Consider the following 17991-nt stretch of genomic DNA (forward strand, 5'->3'; position numbering starts at 1 on the left):
CAATCCCAAGTGTGACACTTTCCCAGCAGCCCACACAGAGTCCAAGGGGAAAGTAGGGAGCACACTCGCCTATGGGACTTTTCTCCCGTTTGTGGGGTGCTCACAGGCTCCCCTTAGGTAAGGGGCTTCTCTGCTGGGCTCTTTGCAGAGTTAGGAATCTGCCTTGCAAATCCCACACCGGCCCTTCAAAGCTCACCAGGCCCTCCATCCGACAGGGAAGGGAGGAAGACCTCAGCTGAGGTCAGATCCAAGGCCCCTCCTCCCCCCAAATGGATCCTCCTTTGCAATCACATCACTTAAGATGAGTCTTACAGATGACCCCTAAGGGCACAGCTGGCACTCCTGTTCCATGGTTTTCTCCCTTGGCCCAAAGCCTGTGATTAATTGACTGAAACAAAAGCCCTTCTCAGCCCCTCTCTGCAGGTTTGGCAGGTTCCACTGAGTTAAGTGGGACAGAGTGATTCATGTGCCTAACTTCTCAGCATGTTGGACATGCCAGTTCATCTAATCCAACCCCTTCCTTTTACAGATGAGGAAACTGAGGCCCAGAGAGGGTCACCCAGGCTGCAAGGAAGTGAGGGATAGAGCAAGGGATCAAGCCCAAATCATTCTTCAACCAGCATCTGTGTTCCAGGCATGAAACCCAGGGGATACAGAGATAAGAAAGAAACAGCCCCTGGCCTTAAGGAACTTAAAATCTATGGCAAAAACAAAAACAAAAACAAACAACAATTGCACAGAAGTAAGTGCAAACGATAAACCAATTAATGGGGGGGAGGGGCACTGGCAATGGGACAGACTGAATATAGATTGCCCACATCACATGGCACATTGCCATTTCCCTGGCATGATGACTTGGGCACAGGTCCTGTGGGAGGGGTGCACCCTTGTGCCTGGGCCAGATTTAGAGAAACCATGAGATCCTGACTGGTCAAGGATTCTTACCATCCTATTCAACCTGTGCCCTACTGTGTACGCAGCACTGTCCTAGGTGCTGGGGATACAACAAAATAGAAGTAGGGCATGCTTCCATTCTCTCAGGAGAGACAAAGTGAACACAGAGAAGTAAAGAGGTGATCTATAGGGGGAGAAAGCACTAATGACCAGGCAGATCAAGAGAGGCTTCCTGAAGGAGGAGGCACTGAGGATTCCAAGCATGGGAAGGGATGTGGAGGCAGGGACTGGATTGTCGTATTTGCAAACAGCAAATAAGGCAGATGATGAAGGTGATGATGATAGCAGCTACCATTTATATAGCACTATAAGGTTTGCAAAGCACTTTATGAATATCATCCATCTGATCCTCACCACAGCCCTGTGCTGTTATTATCCACATTTGACAGATGAAGAAACTGAGTAAGGGAGAGGTGAAATGTCCAGGGTCACACAGCTAGGAAGTGTCAGGCTAGATTTGAATTCAAATCTCCCCCCCATCAGGCCTCCACCCTGTATCTCCTGTGTCCCCAGGGTGTGTGCAATTAGGAGTGATATGAAGTAAACCTGGAAAGGTAGACTAGAGCCAGATTGCTTCTGGCACTGAGTGGAAGAGTTTGTATCCCCTCCCTCCACCAAGGCCATAGGGAGCCATGGAAAGCATTGTAGTACTAGATCAGGAACACCTGTAACCACCAGGGCTCCAAGAAGCTCTGATTTCTCTCCTCTCAGTGAAGCAGATTATAATACTTCCACAATTTAGAAGATGATCTTGGGAGGGGGTTGCTTGGAAAAAATCCATGCTCTAGGAGTCGAGCCTGGGGTGCTGATGAGCATGAATTTAGGGGATAAATCTGCTCATGATGCTTTGCTGAGCTGGTCCTGGAGATTTCAGACATGTCAAGTCCAACCCCCTCATTTTACAGAGGGAGAAACTTAGTCACAGAGAAAGGAGAAGATTTGTCCAAGACTGCCCAGCTAGTGGGTGGCATGATTGGCATGGGAGCTCTGGTCCTCCAGTTCTGCTCACTGCGTCACATTCTCAAAGCTTTCTCAACTCAGTGGGACCTCATCAGAGTCTGTGTTCCCTGAGCAGTATTATTGAGAGCCCTGGGTCACCTTCATACCCTTGAGAATGTCAGGGGACCTCTAGCAGAGGTTGGTCATGCTAACTGATATGAACCCTGGGAAATATTTCGACGCAGTACTGAGGGAGCTGGCCTTGAAGCCAGGAAGATCTAGGTTCAAGTCCACCTCTGATGCCCCAGACAAGTACCCCATACATTATAGAGAAAATGTAGGTGGAGTTTCCACCCCTAGATGTTCCATAAAACCATGAGATCCCAGATTTGGTCTCTGTCCTCTCCCCAGCATGTCTCAATGACACTGCATGGCTGAGCATTCAGGCTCTCCAGAAAATCCCAACTTTAGGAGAACTGGGGGACAGGGGATGACACCCCATGGCCACAATCTGGCTTTGGAGTCTGGAGACCTGGGTTCTGGTTCTGACTGCCTCTGGTCCCAGGGGAACAGGTCCCAAAATGGTCACTACTGACCAGTCAACAAAGGTCAGATCATTTAGAGATGGCAGAGACAGAGGTGATCGTAAGGGAGAATGGAGCCCACCGTGCCATTCTGAAGATACCCACCAGGAAAGCATTGGCTCAGACTAGACCAGCAGGCCCACACTCACAGCTACAGAGTGACATCTAGTGGAAGGAAGCACAGAAACCTTTTTCTTCAAGTTCAAGGGCGTTTTCCAAGGTGATATTGGACTTAGAATCCAAGAGGCAGCAGGTAGACTCACTGCTGAACCCGCCGAGCCTGGGGCACATCTGGCATCCCAACCCAAAAAGAAGCTGCCCATGCCCAGCCCCGCACCACCTACTACCCTCCCACTGACATCACTCTGTATCCATTTTGTACTGAAGATTCTCTCCCCCTCCTAGAATGGAAGCCCCCTGAGGCCAGGGACACTTGTTTCTATCTTTATGATCTCAGGCAAGGCCTCACACACAGAAAGAACTTGATGGATTCACACTGAATGAATAAATGAATCCTATGGTTGTTCTAACCCCACAAATAATCACTCAGCACCTAATACTCTCTCCGTGGTTTGGATTCAAAGGGCCGCTCTTGAGGACCTAAAGACCACATGTAGCCTTGAGGTCCCAGGTTCCTCACCTCTGGGCCAGGCTTTCTGGACAGCTCCCCAGGGATCCAGCAGTGGAAAAGTTGGCTGTCCCCCTAGGGAAGACAGACCAATTAGGAGGAGATGAGGGTGAAGTCAGAGGGGATCAGGGCAAAGGAAAAACTGGGAGGCAAAGAGAGAAGAGTTTGAGAGGACCTAGGTTCGAATCCCCCATCTGGAGCTTACTGTCTGCCTGTGGAAGGTTGGGCAAGCCATGGAACCTCCATGACTGCCATCTTCAGTGGTCAGAGAATACACTTGTCAGGTGATAATGACTTTTTACATGTATAGTCTATTAATCCCCATTGAAATAGATGATCTAGTCCTGAAACTACCCTAGAACTGGATCCTAAATGTCAGAGCTGAGAAGGATCTAGGAACAGAGACTGTCAGGGATGAGGAGGGACCTAGAACATAGAATGTTCCAAGTCAGAACTGGGAGGGAGTTGACAAGAACAAGTCAGAGCTGGGAGGGACCCTGGTGACATAGCCTTACAGAGAGGAGTCTGAGAACAGGTCACCAAAAGTCCCTAGAAGAAGCAAGATACAAATGTTCATAGTTTCACAGGGACCTCAGACCTTGTTTTACAGATGAGGAAACTGAGGCCCAGAGATGCTGTGCCCTGCCCAGTGTCTTACAGGGAGCTAGTCTTCTGTCTCCAAATCCATAGTTCTATGTGAGAATTTAAAATGATTCATCTCTAGCCACTCTGGGCCGACGGCCGTACTTCCAAGAAAGCTCGGGAGCAGACAGCAGCACCCACCCCCCTGTCTGGGCCCCCCCTTCTGCAAAGGCCGTGAGCTGCCCCCCCCCCTCCCAGGGAGCTGGAACAAAGGCTCAGTCCAGAGCGCGTGCTCTCTGAAGGGGCGCTTTGTCCCAGCAGCCATCGAGATCATTTTTCAGGAGCTCAGGTTACCCGGGGAGATTTTTTAGGAAGCTTCCTGATACAGCGACATTGTTCCTCTTCCAACTGTGCCTTGCCTTGGACTTTCAGGCCAGATTAGTGCAGGTCCCTGCCTCCCCCAGGTTGCCCCTACTCCCTCGTCCCCCTGACCACAGATGACCCAGCAACCGAAACTCACTCTTGAAACCCTCTGGAGAAAAGACTTTTTAAACAAGAACGAAAATCAGAGTTTATAAAGGGGTGTCTTTTTCCCAATGGGAAAACATCTCTGGTACTCTCCTTCCTCTTCACATGGTCCTTATTGTTAGGGTGATCATTCACAGGAGGTGGGAGGGCTTCCTTTTCACAGAGACAGGAGTGACCAGGTCCGCCCTGGAGAGAGGTGGAAATTCCTTTGCTGGGAGAGGTGAGAGACTGGGGGTGCAAAAGGCTGCCTGTCCTCCTCAAAGCTGGGGGAGTTTGCCAGCCCAACACCTGCTAGTACCTGGACCATAGGACGTACTTGTACTTAACAAAAGCTTGCTTGTTAATACTGTTCAATGCTATCACTGTGTTTGCCCTAAAGCCATCAAGGTATGGACCCTAACCCTCTGGAGTTAGAGGACCTGTATGCTAATCCTGCCTGTGACACTTACTACTTGTACATCTGTGGGCGAGGTCCTTCCTTCCCCTCTCTGGGCCTCAGTTTCTTCCACTGTAAAATGAGAGATTTGGACTGGACAGTCAGGAAGGTCCCTAAGACCCCATAGCAAGGAGTTCTGATTTGGATGCATTTGTGACATCAGGCTCCTGGAAAATTATCTCCCTGGAGAGATGGCTAGATTTTTGTATTCAGAGTACCTGGGTTCAAATCTCAGCTCTGTCCCTTACTTTGTGACCTAGGGCAAGCTATCAAATCTCTTTCCTCATCATTAAAGTGAAGAGTCCACCCTCTTCCTTCTTAGGTGTCCTGGCAGGGCCCTCCCAGCCTCTGGCCTCTGGCTTTGCCCACAGAGAACACCCACCCTTGGATGCAGCAGAGACATGGAGGAGACCTCTTGGCTCCAGGTCCTGCCTTCCTTCATTCTTGGGCAAATAGGAATTTATTATAAATCATATCTCAAGTGCCGTAGATGACAAAGTAAGCGAACCCTCGCCTGAGGGAACCTATCCAATTTGTCAGCTCTGATGATGGGCCTCCACTGCAGAACGAGCCCCTGCATGTTGGGTTCTTGATAATTACCCCTGGAAAGAATCCACTCAGCAGAGTGGCCTGGGAGGGGGAGACCAGGAGGCAGGAGGAGAAGGTGGGGGCTGGGTATTCAGCCCCCCAAATCCATCCCCAACCCTGAACTCCAATCTAGCCTCAGTGAAGGCAAAAGGAGGCAAGTGATCCAGGCCATGAAGAACAGCTCCAGGACTGCTTCCAGGCAGGCAGAAGAAATGATGCCCATGAGGCCCTGGAGAGAATTCATTCATTTGTCCCCTCATGCACTCACTCACTCACTCATTCATTCATTCATTCATTCACTCACTCATTCATGCATTCACTCACTCACACATTGATTCATTCATTCATTTATTCACTCATTCATTCATTCACTCATTCACTCACTTATTCACTCATTCACTGACTTACTCATTCGTTTGTTCATTCTTTCATTGCTTCTTTTGTCATCTGTTTGTTAGACCCTGGCCATGGTGTCAGGCTCTCTGTCTACAGACCCAAAGGAGAGACAGTGTCCCAGGGTTTGCCCTCCTGAGATGCTCAGGATAAGAGGGACATCTCCTCACCCCTCAACAGCCCCCTTATACACACACACATGCATGGACTAGACCTCGAAGAAGCAGAAAGCTCTGTGGAATGATCAAACTCCAGATTGAAAGAAGAGAAGCAGTGCACAAACATATTTATAGCAGCTGTCTTTGTGGTGGCCAAGAACTAGAAATTGAGGGACTGCCCATCAGTTAGGGTGAACAAATTGTAGTATATGAATGTCATGGAATACTATTGTGCTATAAGAAATGATGAACAGGAAGACTTCAGAGAGGCCTGGAAAGATTTATATGATCTGATGCTGAGTGAAAGGAGCAGAACCAGGAGAATTTTGTACACAGCAACAACCATAGTGTGTGAGGAATTTTTCTGGTAGACTTAGTCCTTCATAGCAATGCAAGGACCTAAAAACTTCCTAGTGGACTCTTGAGGCAAAATGCCTTCCACATCCAGAGAAAGAACTGTGGAATTGGATTGAAGAAAGAAGCAGACCATTTTCTTTTGTATTATGTTTTGTTTTGTTTTATGGTTTCTCCTATTCATTTTAATTCTTCTATGCAACATGACTAAGGTGAAAATGTATTTAATAAAAATGGATGTGTAGAACCTATATAAGATGTCATGCCATCTTGGGAAGGTAGGGGGGGAAGGAGGGGGAGGGAGGGGAAAAAAATCTAAGATATATGGAAGTGATTATAGAACACTGAAAACAAAATAATTTTAAAAAAAGAGAGAGAAGCAGATTTCACCCTCAAGGTTAGAGCCCATGAACCTCAAAAGGCCAAAGACTGACATCAGAGTCCTCACCCTGCTACATCCTGTCAGTGAGACATTAGAGAAGTCAGCTTCCCCCACTGATGCCTCTGTTTCTTCTTTTGTAAAAGGAAGGGGGTGGATCACAGTCTCTAAGGGTACACTGGCTCTGACATTCACAATATCTATTCTAGGTTGCCTTCCCTGTTCTCAGGTCCCTCCAGTCCTAACATTCCCTGTTCTCAGGATTTCAAAGACAAAGATGAGAACATGGCTTCCCTCCCTGATGAGGGTCCCCCTCATGATGGGGCAGGCCCCAGACTTGGGGTCCATTTCTATATAGGGGAAACCTGTCCCTCCATCCATGCCCTGAGAGAGCCCAGAGACTTGGTCCAACAGCCCCAGACTCTCCCTCCTCTGTGCCTTAGTCTCCTCTTCTATAAAATGGGAAAATACATGGCCCACCATTTTGCGAAAATCTGATGGGTGATATTCAGAAGGTGATTTGCAGACTTCAAAGTGCCCCACGACTCACCCAAGCAGCCCTAGGTGGCCTGGAGCCCTCACTAGTCATTCCCCTGTGATAGGACCAAGCAGCTGGGTGGGAAGGAGGTGCCCTGAGCTGGCCTGCTGCCTCTTTCACCCTGAATTCTGTGCCTCAGTTTCCTCCTCTGTAAAATGAAGGGCATGGCCAAGACTCTGAGGTCCTTTCAACTCTGGATTTGGGATCCTGCTGGTGACCTTGGGTCATCTTCGTTCTTCAGGACTCCAGTCTCCTCATGGAGAGAGCAAGAGTGGGGCTGACTGGTCAGTCAGGTTCCTTCATCTTGGAATCCTTGGACTAGACCCCCTCCCCTCCAGGCCAGGCTCTTGAATAGACAAGGAAGCTAAAGAAGGGGCTCATACCCAGCACATCTTCCAGGAGAGGATAGAATGGCATCAAATGGGAGAAGACAGCTCTTGGCGCCAAAGATACTCCATCCAAATCCTATAGTGGCTGCAGAGCTGGGGGCCCCTCATCTGTCACCCCAGATGTAAGAAGAGGGGCACAGTAATGGGGGAAGGGGAGAGAGGCACGGGCAGGGGCAGGGAAGGTGAGGGAGTAGAGGGAACTGGGTATAGACCAGGAGGACCCAGGTCCAGCCTCCCTGGTCTCTCCAGCCTAGGTTCATGTGACCCCACTCCCCATCCTCATCCAAGGATTGCCTGGGTGCCCCTGACCATGGCAGGGAGCAGGGAGCATTGCAGAATTCTCCTGCCAGATTCCTTGTTCATCAGACTAAGAGCCTCATCTCACCAGACCCAGGCCTCACTTTACCAGGAGACCCAGAAACAAGTCGAGGGGCTAGGATCATTGGTCCAGAGCAGGAAAAGCCTTGAACCCAAGCCCTGAGCCCCTTGCTGCCCTGACCTTGTGGAGCACCAGGCCAACACCAGTTCAGGACAAGGGCACAAAAGGGAGCATTCACCTCTCAGTGACCCAAGGGTCCGGTGACCAGTCACAGGAGGCAGTGCTGACTCATCCTGACCTAGCTCAACAGTATGGCACTCACCCGGAGTGTTGCAACAAGGAGGCCGTCAGCTCTGGGCTTTGTCTGAGCCTGGGCTTCTGGTTCTGCCCTGCCTGGCCCTGGCATTCAGGACTGACTCTGCCTGCCCTTGCCCCTGTGCCAGCTCCAGCCCCTCAAGCACAGCCACTGGTGGGGCCTGCTCCCCAGTCCTCCTTTCTCCTGGTCATTCTGCTGTCCTTTCAAAAATGTGCCTCCATGACTCTGGTCCCCTAGAAGAGTCTGGTCAGGGTGGATGGTCAGACTCTGGGTCACCCCACCCCATCTGGGACACCCCTGTCTCTCAGGGAGTTGGAACCCATCTTCACTGGGTCACTTTTCAGTGTTTAGTTTGGACTCCACTCCCTCAGGCCCAGGCCCCTCCAACAAGCAAAGGGCCCCTTCTTCTGGCCCATCCTCCTTCTTTCTTTGATCCATGGAAAGCCAAAGAGCCAGCGCTCCCCCATGTCCAGAGTAGGCGGCAAAAGCCCCTAGAGCCAGCCCCAAAGTGGTGGCCCAAGTGTTTGTTTTTGGATGAAAGAAAACTTCTAACAAGGGGAACTGAAAAGCAGACTGTGCCAGGCTCTCCCAAAGCCATCCAGAATCACCTTTGGAATGAATGATTTACTGCCTGCCTACTGGGCTGTTTGTTTTGCTCTTTACTGGGGGGGGGGGGGGGGGGGGCAGCGCCAAGAAGAGGCTTCCTTAGCAACTCGGCCCTCGCCAGCCTCTGGCTGGCGTCCTTGAACCCGGGCCACCCTCTTAAGGAAGTGCCCCCAGGCCCTCGCTGGGCACTGGCCTCTCTTCAGTGTTTGCCCAAGTGAAAGGGATGAATCAGCCCGTCCTCAATGGGCTCCTTCCCTCCCGCCTCTCCATCCTCTGCTATTGAAAGCTGGTGTTTGCCGTCAGCTGTGTCAACATCTGTGGAAGCTACAAACTGCCAGCACCCCTCCAGAATGTCCTCATACACCAGAGATGGGCCTCGGGACTCCAACTGTCTCTGGCTAGGCTCACTCAGGTCAGGCTTGCTGCCCAGAATGGGCCAGCCCCATGGGCAGGGCCCCCAGTCCAGAATGCTTCCAGCCCTGGCTCCTCCCAAGGACAGTCCTGAAATAGAGAGGGGCTGCTGGGCTCTGGACCAGTGGAGAAAACCAGGGCTCCTGAAGATATCGCCATGACCCAAGCAAGACTAATGCAGCATCAATGAACTATGCTATGGCTCAAGTGTATGAAAAGGGCATGCAAGAAAAGGGCAGGGCAGGGCAAGGTGGAGGAGACGGGGCAGAGCAAGTCATCCCAGGTCCCTTCACTCCCTTCTGGAGCACCTGTCAGTTCCCAGTCTCATTCCTCCCATCTGCTGCCAGATGGTCGTGACAGAGGGAGAAACTGAGGTTCAAGGAGGGTCCCCCATGGTCACAGGCTGGATTCACACCCAGGTCCTAACACCACAGCATTTGCTTCTCCCACTGAAGTTGAGCTTTTTGGCTAATGATGAGGATGGAGGTGAGAAAGAGGAAAGGGACCCTAGAGAGGACCATCTACCATGAGCTTTCAGGGACCTCAGAGGCCACTGGGCCCAGCCCAGAGAGGGATGAGTGACTTGCCCAAGGTAACACAGAACCTGGGTCCTCTGACTTGAGGCTATGTTCTCTCTGCACCATATGCAAAGCACAGAACAAAGTCTTCAGTTAGATGATATGAAGAGGGGGTCAGACCTGGGGAACTCCCAGGTGAGGATACTCCCTCTCCCAATGCAGATCACTTCCCAAGATCTCACAGCAAGGTCTGTGTGGGAGGTACCTTGGGTTCCTGAGCCAGAGCGCTCTCTCCCTGACTCTACATGTCTCCTCTAGCACTGGATAAACAGAGGTGACTGAAAACAGGTCACCAGAAGACTGATCCCTGCCCTCCATCAGTGAGGTCTTCTGGGACCCAATACCACCAGCCCAATGACCCTTATCAGATAGAGCAGTCCAGGTTTGCTCCGTGCACGGCCTTTGGTTGCTGTTTGTGGAATGGAAATGGGGCCTATGAGCCCCCACAGAAAGATGCTGACTGAGTTCAGCCTCCTCAGATCAGAAAATGCCCCTCCTCTTCTTTGTATAAATGGGGGGCCGTGGGTATGGGATACTGTATCTCCAGTCAGGATGGTGCTGATGGAGCTGCTTCTGTCTCCATCTCTGTCCCCCCATTCCCCCTTCTCTCCTCTCTTTCCTTGTCTGTGTGTCACTGTATCTCTTTCCCTCTCTCCCTCCCTCCCCTGTTTCAGTGTATGACCATACTGGAAAGTAGAGATTACATTAAAATTGGAGATTTTATTTAAGAACAAGGAAAGAAATCAACGTTTGTTGAATTGAGCTGAATTCAAAAACATGACTCTGTGGCCAGGCTGCTGGTTTTTCTATAGGGGAAAGTGGACCAGGAAACCTAGACTCAGGCTGGGCTTGGCATCAGAGCAGACCCAAGTTCAGATGTGGCCTCAGACCCTTCCTAGCTGTGGGACCCTGGGCAAGTCCCTTAACCCATGTCTGCCTCAGTTTCCTCAACTGTGAAATGGGGCTCCTCCTCCCTAGGGCCGTGGTGAGCATCAAATGAGATCCTATCTACAACCCCTCACACACGACCTCAAAGCTGTTATTTATTATTTTTGCTATCACAATGTCTGAGTCAGGGCTTTGCCACAGCGTGGCCCCGGGCAACCCTGTCTCTGCGCCTCAGAGCCCTCATCTGAAGAACATGGGCCTCGCTCACAAGGTCATTGTGGGGCCAGAAGTGCTCTGCCAAGCTTTGGGTGCTGGGTAAAGCTGACCCACGAGGTGAGGCTTCTTCAGGGGTGGACAGTGGCAACTGGCAAGGTGCTGCCACTCCTGGGGAGCCCCCATGCCAGGCTGAACCAGCCCACAGCGCCCCACACCCATTATCTCATGTTTTCCATGCAGATGCAGGTGAGCAAAGTAGGCCAGGCAAGAATGAACACGCACCTCTGCAGACTCGGGAAATCTTGTGTTCACTTGGCTGGGACTCTAATGGGAACCTAGCTGGCAGTCATCCATCCATCCATCCCTCCGTCTATCAGTCCCTCCATTTGTCCATCCAGGTTTTCCTCCCTCTGTCTGTTGTCCCATGGCTGCTGGGCAGAGGCAGCCCTCGGCCTCTGAAGCTCCTGAGGGAATTACCAGAAGCCTGGTTTGAGTCAGGGCTATGATCCAGGTTTTGCTCCTCGCTCCCTGGGTGGCCCCACCCCCGCCTGCTTCCCCGCTGCAGAACACAGCAGGATTGGGCCAGCTACAGGCCAGCTTTAATTCTGTTGTTCTATGCACTTCTAAATGTTGATCCCATCCCTCCCTGAATGGTAAAAGGTGCTAGAAATGGTGTAGCCAATACTGCAAGGCTGGGAGAGAAGAGGACTGGACCAGTCCCAGCTCGGCCACTTGCTGTGTGGCTCTGGGCAAGTCATTCTTCCTGTCTGGGCCTCAGTTTCCAAGTCTGGAAAATGAGGAGGTCAAAGATGCTTTCACCTCCAGATCTCATGAGTTTATGTTCTCATTTGTATGTGTGCGAGAACATGTAAAATGTACGTGTGTGCTGTTGTGTGCCACACATATCTGGACACACAGATGTGCCATACAGGGCTCCTCCCTGCTCCTCTGCTCCAACCTCTGCATCTTTTCAATGGCTGTCCCCTGTGCCTGGAATGCCCTTCCTCCTTCCTGGCCTCCCTCTCAAGTCGCCTTGCAGGCACTACATGTATACCACATGCACACACATGTGCATGTTGTCACCTCTGCTAAAAAGAGAACAGGTCCTGGGAGACAGGGTGGGTCTGTTTTGGCTTCTGTATGCCCAACACCTGCCCACAGTTGGCGCTTAACAAATGCTTGCTTGATTGATTGAATTACTGAGGCTTGAACTGACACAGAAGCCTGCATACCAGATGGGTCCAATGCTGCCTGAAAAAGGAGTCCCAGCCTTTGCTTGGATATGCTTCCTTCCTCCTTCCAGGTCTCCTTGCCTTTGCTCTCACAAACCCTCTCCTTCCCTAGAGAGGCCACATTTCCCCACTGGTTTTGCCTCAGTTGGTCCAAGGACTTTGTCCAGCCCACCCTCACTTCTCCCCAGGAGACTCTCCTCCCTGCAGGGGCATCCCCCTGGCCCCAGGAGGACAGGACTGTGGCAGGGAGGGGGCATCCCAGAGACAGAGAGCCACTGGGGCAGTTGACCCCAGCAGGAGCATCCCCAGACCAGCACCCATAGCTGCAGAGGCTTCTGGGCCCTGGCTTCCAGAAGGCTCAGTCTACCTCAGTGGCAGCAGAGCCAAGCCAAAGCAAACAGACCAGCCCCTGCCCACAGGAACCTTCCATTGTACCCTGTACCAACACCCAGAGCAGTAAGCATAATATGACAACTAAGCCATAGATTCCTGGCTCATCGAAGACTCAGCCCCTTAGAGAACACAGTGTCCCTGTCCTGGAGGGGGGCTCCTTCGTCCAGAGAAACCCCCTGTTGGTTGCCCTCGGGCACAAAGGCCAGACAGAGATGCCAGGGAAGCCCTCCTCCTACTCAGAGGGCCTGGCGGGGTGGGAGTGGGAGAAGAGACCTGGCCAGGGGCCATGGGGAGGCACAGGCCACCTGAGATTGATACCCACAGGGAGAGTAGGGCTCTGACCTCTGCTGGGGGCCTGCAGGAGGCTGTGGGCAGAGCACTGGATTGGAACTCGGGCTTCCCAGCTGCACGCCCTAATTTTTCCACCACCACGCTGCCCCCTCCCTGAGCCTGTCTCTTCATAGGATGGTAAAGACAGCCCAGATTTGGAGTCAGGAACCTGGGTTTGCTGCTTACTATCCACGTGACCTTGGGTAAGTCCCTGCCCTCTTTTCTACGAGGAGTTTAAGCAACATCACCCGCTCGGTCTCTTCCCTCACTGAGCCGTAGGAGGGCAGGCGCTGCGTCTGCTGCACAGTAGGTCCTTCACAAAGGCTCACAGATTGGGGCTGGCCCCCACAGTCCGACCGCACAGAGGCCCAGAGCTGAGGCTTTGGCTACCATGACCCACCCCACTCTGCTTCCAGCAGAGCCCCTTCCACAGACCTCATCAGTCTCCTCGGAGGAGTGATTTCCCCGGCACCACACATCTAATTGCAGAAACCTCAGGGCAGGAGGTTGGCATTAGTTCTGGGGAAGCAAGCATCTCCCCTCAAAGAGAGTTGGGTCCCTGAGTGAGCAAGCTGCTGGCCGGGGGAAGAAGCCCAAGGCCTGGGGCCTGGTGTTTTGGCAATGGCCCAGAGACTCCACTTTCCTGGAAACAGGAGAGGGCAGGGTGCAAGCAAGCTCCCCAGAAGTCTGGGCACAGGGTTTGATACAGACACATACATTCTTCAGGTATTCAACCAGAAATGAAATGTCTCTCTGGTATTCTTTTAGTGACTGCCTGGGATCCCCTCTTCATCCTCCACTAACGCACATCCCTCCAGCATCTCTGAGAGGCCAGCCTCTGTGCTAAGTGGGTTTGGGGGCTACAGAGGTAGAGAATGGAACCAGCCCTACTCTCAGGAAGCCTACATCCCATTAGAGGAAACAAAGTGTACAGCTATAGGGGCATTTTTAAAATATCAGGTGATCCAGAGGAAGGATGGAGAGGGGATCAGGAACAACTTCACAAAGAAGGCACCAGCTAATGTAAAGACCTGGAGGCAGGAGATTTGTATGGGTGCAGTTTGGCTGGACTGTGGCATGTCTGAAGGAGAACATTGGATAAGGAGGCTTCAAAGCTATGCCAGAGCCAGTTTGCATTGAAGGCTTTCCTCAAGATCATGGGAGCAGCAGGAAGCTAGTTGAGGTTACTGGGCAGAGAAGAGCCGAGGCTGGACTGGAAGGGGGAGGGGCCTGGCCTGGAGGATGATGATATCAGAGGACAGAGGGGGATCTCCCAATATGCTCGGGGATCATTTGGACTTGTGTCTTATCTGGGCTCCCAGAGGGCAGTGATACCTGAGGCTTTCCACCTCCATGGAGGAATGCTTTCTGGCCCTGCTGAATGGATATGGAGGAAGACAACAGGGCCTCGATGGTGACAAGCTACTTCAATCATGAAATGGAAGAAAGACAGAGGGAGCCGAGGTCCAGAGGGGAAAGCCCTGGATGCTGGCATTCAGACCCTGACCTTGGACCATGGTGACTTTAGCCAGGATCCAACATTTCCCCCAGTCCCAATTTCAACATCATCTTCTCCCTGTTGACCTGATAAGATTGGTGGGTCATTGCCATTGTGAAAGCCCACAGAGGGACTGAGTGGGTAGTGTCAAGCAGCCAGTGATGGCCAAGTGTCCACTACTATTTAGAAGTTCCCAACATGCCCCACCAAGGAGCCTGGGGGCTATTTCATAACAGAACTAGTAGGCCCAAGATATAGATGAACAAACTGAGGCCCCAAGAATGAGGAAGTCTTGCTGAAGGCCAGATGGCTCTAAGTGTTGGAGTCGGGTGAGTGTTCTTCTTCCCATTTTCTAGACAAGGATGCCAGGTAAGTGACTTGCCCAAGATATTGCAGCTAGGGACGGTCAGAGCAGAGCATATTTCATTATCCCCATTCTGCAGAGAAGGAGACTGAGGCTCCAGAGATAACATGGCTTATCCGTAGCTGCCATCCAGCTGGTAGCAGAGCCCACATGCCCAGGCAGGCTCTTTCTGAAATGCCCACACTTCAGCTGGGAGCCAAAAGGGGACTCTTAGAAATGAGGCCAGTGAGGCCCAGAGGAGGACCTTAGCTGGGCCGCGGCAGAGCCAGGGTTCAAGCCAAGGTCTGTTGACTCCAGGCCAGCCCTCTGAGCCCCACCCAGCTCCTGCCTTTGCTTCCTGGAGACCCCAAGTCCCACAGATGCTCCTGGAGGCCTGCCCACACATCTGATGCCTGGCACAGAGAACAGTCATCAGGCCAGGCTCCACCCACCCCTTCTTTTAATTAGGCCTGATTGTGGTGGCCCTGCAAGCTGCCCGCTGAGCACGAGGCTCACCCTGACCCAGCTGGGCTGCTGATCAGTGTCGAGTTGGGACACGTGCTTCAGGCAGGAGCTGGCCTCTAGGGGCTGCTGATAAGGGGCACCCACCCTGCCCTCCATGAGGCGTGCCAGGCGAGGCTGACCAGAGAGGTGAGCCCCTGGTCAGAGAGGCCCTGACTGGCCTTGCGGGATGGAGGAAACTTTTCCTCATCCAAAGTGGAGAGCATTCCTTTCTAATTTTCCAATCCCGCAGGGCTGGCCTCAGGAAAAGTCCCCCTACTCCTCAGGCTAAGCTGAGCTTGTACAGCAGCCAGCCTTCCCCAAACCTCAGCCAGAGTGCCAGGGCTCTGTATCCATTTCAGGCTGCTCCCTTGTACCCCAGAACACTGGCTGCAGCCTCTGGAGCCCCGGGTGGTCCAGCCTTCAGGCCAGGCTGAGGTCACTGGGTGGGCATGTTGGCAGGAACTGCTAGGATTTCTGGGCCCACCAGGAACCTCCCTTCTTCCTTCCCTCCCAGGAGGGGTGGCACATGTCAAGGACCACAGGGAGATGAGGTCAGGGCCCCAGGGATGGAATGACAGGTTGGTTCTGGGGAGCCTCAGCAAGGATTCCATCCAGTAACATCTTGAGCTGGTTTGTCTGTCTCCTTTCTGGGGGCAGGAGGCAGATGTATGTCTGACATGAGGAAAGGGCTCATAGCTCAAGGAAAGGAGACCCGAGCATGCTGATTCAAAGAAATCCAGAGAAGTCCCGAGTTTGGAGGCTGAGAATGGCAGCAGGGGAAGAGAGCTCTGCACCTGCAGACCAAAGGAGGTCTAAGAGATGGCCCAGCTCCAACCTCTAATTGTTGTACAGGGGGAAAACTGAGGTTTCCCAAGCAGCAATGGCTTGCCCAGGATTGCACTGAGAGTTGGGGGAGATCTGGGACTTGAGCCTGGGGTTCTTGCCTCTCTGTCCAAGATTCATCCTGTCCAACCTTCCTGGATGATGGCTGCTGTCCCTGGCTTCTCCCCTCTCTGTATGCTGGTAGGCTTCACTGTCTACACCACCTGCTGGAGCACATACACTGGGCTTCCTGTGCACTCATCAGGCTGTGGTATGGCCACATGTCCATGCACCCATGGGCCACTCTCAGTGCTCATTGCAGAGGGGAACAACATCTCACTTCATTTATCTGAACCTAGTTTTGCCATCTTTGACCCCAGGTGAAGAGGGTGACGTGGGTTGTCAGGAAATGGGGATGATGTCAGGGCAGTCCTGGCTAGGGTCTGGGGGATGGACCAGAAAGCCTCCTAAAGTCCTCTCAGCCTACTCAAAGGCCACCTAGGCCCATGGTCTTCCTTACCTTATCCACAGAATGCACCCTTCTGGAGAGCCAGGGAATACCTAAGGACAAGACAAGAATGAGACTCTGGCCTGTCTTCATGCAGGATACACCCAGTTAAACCACTTCCTCCTTTGAATTATTCTGACCAAGGGAAGATTTTAGGAGGCAAACAGTTCTTGAGGCACTCTCCAAGAAGGTCAATCGCTCCCAGGAGGCTGGTGGCTCCAGGGAGGCCAGTCACTCCAGGGAGGCCAGTGGGGGCCTCCACACTCAGTTATGCCTGGCAAGGCCCTCTGAGCACCCCAGCCCCCCAGCAGTCCTCAGGACTGGAAGAAAGACTAAGAAGGCTTATCAAGAACATGGCCACCCCTTGTGACTGACCAGGCTCATTACTGGTCAGCTCTCCCAGCCCAACCCAGCAGCAAGGAGAATCCAGGGGGGCACACAGGGAGAGTGCTCTGAAAGTGTCACTCCCCCAGGATCCCATCTAAGCCACCCTAAGGCTACCTGGCTTTCTTATTCTTCCTCCCCCACATCACAGTAGGGCCAGCAGCCTTGGGGCAAGGGCTCTATATTAGGAGCATCGTCCCAAGGCTGGGAGTGGTACCAGATCAGGGCCAGTGGCAGCAGCTGCCTCCTTCCTGAGCCCCCAGCTCAGCTGCTCTGTCTTCCCTCACACAGATGTCCAGTTAGTGGATCTAAGATGGCTTCTTCCCTCCTGTAGCCGTCTCTACATTGAAATAGTATTGACTAAGCATCAAATGTGTGGAGGGCCCTCTCCAAGGCACTGAGGGATGCATAGAAATATCATTCTAGCCGAAGGCTTTCTTTTGGGTTCCTGAAGTGGGCACGCTAGCCATCCTTTGTAGCTTTATGGAATCTGCAAATGTGAGAAGTGATGTAATCTAAACCAGTGACTGAGGCCTAGGAAAGACCAGGGAGGACCTTCCTCTGGGGATCACCTCCCCCATCCCTACTCTTCCAAATTTAACCAGTTATCATTCAGCTACACCTGACAACAATTATCCAGCCTAGGTATCAGGAGAGACTTTGTCCAGTGCCTTGGGGAAATTGAAGGATACCATGTCTGTTTCTTTGGGTCTCCTGGTAAAGAGGAGATGGGCTCAGCCTGCCCATATTGGTTCACAGTGTCACTGATCACAGGCCCCTGGTGTGATGCCTGCTTCCCTTTCTAAGGTGGCAGAAGCCTCCCTCTGTCATATACAGCATCCCATGTTCTAGAGAAAGGGATCTCCAATGGAATAAAATGGGCCTTACCCTTGGGGAATGCACAGGCTGACAGGGGAAAAGAGCTCAGGGGCAAGAGCACCAAGGAAAAGTTCCTAGAGGGTGTAGCCTCTGAGGGCAGCCTTCAAGGCTGACCAAGGTTTAGATCCGGAGCCCGAGGGGAATGGGGGAGGAGGGAGAGCAGACTCTACATCTCAAAGATGAGACTGTCTGTCCATTCTCCTTCTCTCTGCTCACACAGGTCCTCTGTATCCCTCACCTGGGATATGGTGATAACCTTCCACTTGGTCTCCTTGTCTGTCTCTCACTACCCAATACTGTTCTGAAGGTGCAAG

At 52.3% G+C, this 17991-nt stretch overlaps 1 long non-coding RNA gene across 2 annotated transcripts; it reads right to left on the reverse strand.

Moving 5' to 3' along the window:
- Positions 1 to 10385: 10385 nt before the first annotated feature.
- Positions 10386 to 17991, reverse strand: LOC140496613 (uncharacterized). 2 transcript variants are annotated; one of them, XR_011964342.1, is made up of 3 exons: positions 17916 to 17991; positions 16427 to 16467; positions 10386 to 11248 (listed from the first exon to the last, which is right to left on the reverse strand). It is a non-coding gene; the product is annotated as an uncharacterized lncRNA (long non-coding RNA). The 2 variants fall into 2 exon arrangements; XR_011964341.1 differs by lacking the exon at positions 17916 to 17991 and having other exon boundaries at positions 16427 to 16508.

Source organism: Notamacropus eugenii, chromosome 3, assembly GCF_028372415.1.
Source record: "Notamacropus eugenii isolate mMacEug1 chromosome 3, mMacEug1.pri_v2, whole genome shotgun sequence".
In the NCBI taxonomy this organism is placed as follows: domain Eukaryota; kingdom Metazoa; phylum Chordata; class Mammalia; order Diprotodontia; family Macropodidae; genus Notamacropus; species Notamacropus eugenii.